This window comes from Limulus polyphemus, unplaced genomic scaffold (assembly GCF_000517525.1).
Source record: "Limulus polyphemus unplaced genomic scaffold, Limulus_polyphemus-2.1.2 Scaffold5700, whole genome shotgun sequence".
Taxonomy (NCBI): Eukaryota; Metazoa; Arthropoda; class Merostomata; order Xiphosura; family Limulidae; genus Limulus; species Limulus polyphemus.
Window position 1 is genome coordinate 21,851 of NW_013671310.1, and position 3,601 is coordinate 25,451.

The window sequence follows — 3,601 nt, forward strand, 5'->3', positions numbered from 1 at the left end:
TGATTGTTAAATAAACTGAAAGCATATTGTGTAGAAGGAAAATTAGAAAAATAGCTAACAGATTTTATACAAAATAGAGTATAGAGTATTATGTCTATGATAAATCATTAAAATGGTCACCTGTGTTGAGCAATGTATGTCAGTATATGTTCTAGGCCATATAATTTTCTTAGTTTATATAAAAAAAAATTCATCAGGTCAATAGATACTGTTATTTACAGATGACAGTTAAGACTTACAAATATGTGCAGAATGATCTTGAGTATGCCATTCTATTTCTTACTGATTGGTCATCTTAATTGCAGCTACTGTTTAATAATTCACAATGTAAATGTTTTTGCTATAATACGAACATTCAGTGTGGAAACTAGAAAATGAATACTTTCCTCACTCCATTTTTATATCAATTTTAGCTGCGCAATAAAGCCTGAGCATTTTTTATTTTTTTTACAATTTGCTTAAGTTTTCAAATCATATAGCCATGATTTGTATTAAAGTAAACTGAAGTATAAGCCTCATTCAAGGATTATTTGGTTATCTTAATGAAAAAGTTATTATTTGTAAGACCTATCTTGGAAAACTCTAGTTCAGAGTGGAATTCTTATGAAAAGGAAAATAAATGTAAAATTTAAAACATCCAGAAATGTTCAAATTATTACCTAGTGTGAAGTCACAGTCTTGCAAGGATAGAATGCAAAAGCTGAAGTTACCATTCTAAGAATATAGAAGACAGAGAAGGATATGTGTAAATAGCTTTTGAGATAAATAATCTCTTAAAACCTAATAAGGTAAGACTATTTATTGGATGGTTAGTCTTGAAATATAAGTTAACATTGAAATGCTTGTTTTTTATATTTTACCTCAAGTTTGTAATAAAAGTAGAATATTGTTTAATGTTGGTCTTTCATTAAGCTGGTTCTTTTAAATTAATTGGTGAGAATAAAGCCAAGGCCTGACCCAAATGATAACAGATTAGTTAATTTTTTCCTTAACCTACAATTAATGTCAACCAAATTACAGTCATTCTTCTAGCTTTACCTAAGTTTACAAATAACATTTTCAATTTCAACAGATTTATCCACTAATGATATTGTGACTAACATACGAATAAAGTTTTACAATTTCAAAGCTAATTGTTTTACTGAATATATGTGATAACTAATACTGATTCAAATACTTCACTGAGTGACTGGCACACTACCAACTGAAAACTGACTCAATACATCAGTGATTCTTATATCTATAATGTAGCCTTGTTGCTAGACACTTTACAAAGTCGCTGATTCCAAACAGGACTACTTTTATAAACATACTTGACATCACTCACTGTATAGCTAACATTTAAGTTAAAACCGTAAATATATTGCTTATCACAAAATGATCAAGTGTGGGCTTGACTTATGTAGATTTTCAGAAAGGTTTTGATAACATACCACACAAAATATTAGCTAAGAATATCTCTTTGGTAGCAGTTGGAGAAGACTGGGTTAATTGGATTGTACATGTAGGGTTTTTGTATGGAAAAAAGCAAAAAATTGTTATTGGAGTTGAGTCGAACAAGGCAGAACCTTGTTTGGAGTGCTTTAAGGGGTCAATGCTTGGTTTTATGCATTCTCTTGCTTACATTAATGATAGGAGCATAATTAACAGTGTTACGACAGCGGAAGTCACATGACGCTGGGAGCATGTGTGCTGGAGTTTCTAGAAAGATCGTGACTCGGGCAACCTCACGAATGTCCCAGCATTTGCTAGATGCCCTCTTTTTTTAGTATATAAGCTGGAGATAGACTGAAAAGAAATAAATTGAGTCAAGCAAGCATTAGGCACCGTGAGTGAAGTGTATGAATCACTGTGATTTATAGTGTGTTCATAAAAGTATATAAGTTTAAAGTGACTGTGGAAATTCTGTGTATTACAAAGTTGTATCGAGAAAGAATAAACTAGTTTTAATTAAGAAAGGACTTGTATCGCTGAAGTTTCTCGGAAAGAATTTCTACAGGAAATTAACAAATAAGCAGAGACGTAACAAGTTTGTGTCAAAAGTGGGATTGAAAGAAAAAAAAATGGAAACGAGAAGTGGCAAATCAAACTACGACTTAGCAGATTTGATGGCAGCAATACAAGAACAGCAAAAGAAACCAGAAGAACATGAAAATAAGCAAGAAAAGAAACAAGAAGAGAGACAATAGCAGTGGCAAGAAAACCTGCAACAGTGGCAGTTCGAACAGCAAAATAAACAAGAGAGATTACAGCAGTTGTTGGAGGAAAAAGAAAAGAAACAAGAAGAACGTGAAAAGAATCAAGAAGAGAGACAACAACAGTGGCAAGAAAACCTGCACCAGTGGCAGCTCCAACAGCAAAATAAACAAGGGAGATTACAGTAGTTGTTGGAGGAAAAAGAAAGGAAACCAGAAGAACGAGAAAATAAACAAGAAGAGAGACTACAGCAGTGGTAAGAAAACCAGCACCAGTGACAACTGGAACAAGAAAAGAAACAGGAAGAAAGTCTCCAACAGTTGAGGGAAAGCCAGAGTACACAAATGGAAAACATTAGTAAATTTCAAGGTGAATTAAATACATTAAAGGATGATTTACCGTCTTTTACACAGGAAGGATATATTAGCCATGGGTCTAATCAGCCCCAGACAACAGGAAGTCCTTATCAGACCCCACAGCTAAACCCTAAAGCAGACATCTTCAGTCCTGCCAGAAGTCACATTCCAGACATGAGTGTTAGTAATAGGGTTGATCTAGTACGAAGGAAGCCACAGGAATTTGATGGGAAGGCACCATGGGAAGCATATAGATCACAATTTGAGCTCGTGGAAGAAATGAATGGATGGACCAAGGAGCAGAAAGCAGTGTACCTGGCAATGAGCTTGAAGGGACAACCACTGCAAATACTCTTGAATTCGAATCCTACGTTAAGTCCAACACAGAGGTACCAAGGTTGGTACAGTCATCGGTATTCAAGGCCAGAAGAGGGCAGCTTTTGGAGAAGTTTGAGGGACTTTGCTGGCACTGTAACAAACCTCGGCTGCACAGAATAAGCACAGGTATCACCGTCCAATAAAGATCCCTCCAAGGAGAATAGCTCCGGCAAAGCGACAAGAGATAGAGAAGGTCAAGGATGGCCTAACTGAAGAAGGGATAGTCGAGAAATCAGCTCCCATCCTGTTACTCCAGAAGAAGGATGAGACCCAACGTTGCTGTGTGTACTTCAGGGCTCTTAACAGTATAACTGAAAAGGACTCATACCCACTGCCAAAAATTGATGATACTCTTGATGCCCTAAGTGGAGCCAGGTGGTTTTCAACTTTGGACTTAAAGTCGTGTTTCCATCAAGTGAAAATGGCTGAAGTAGATAAACTTAAGGCTGCATTTAGTTATGGCCAAGGTCTCTGGCAATACCACGTGATGCCATTCGGGCTTAGCAATGCTCCAGCGACATTTGAGAGGCTGATGGAAAGAGCACTGGAAGGCCTACAATGAAGAATAACCCTAGTGTACCTGGATGATGTCATTGTATTTGCAACAACGTTTGATGAGGAAGTATTCAAGCGTTTGAAAGCAGCAAACCTCAAACTCCATCCCAAGAAAT

At 36.2% G+C, this 3,601-nt stretch overlaps 1 protein-coding gene across 2 annotated transcripts in view; it reads left to right on the forward strand.

The window, feature by feature from the left end:
- The first annotated feature begins 627 nt into the window (after positions 1-627).
- The window catches only part of LOC106472882 (cytoplasmic protein NCK2-like), a 33,980-nt gene continuing 31,006 nt past the window's right edge, over positions 628-3,601 (forward strand). For both annotated transcript variants that reach the window (XM_022401428.1, XM_022401427.1), the window contains exon 1: positions 628-788. The gene's annotated coding sequence lies outside the window, so the exon portion shown is untranslated. The remainder of the gene's footprint in view (positions 789-3,601) is intronic.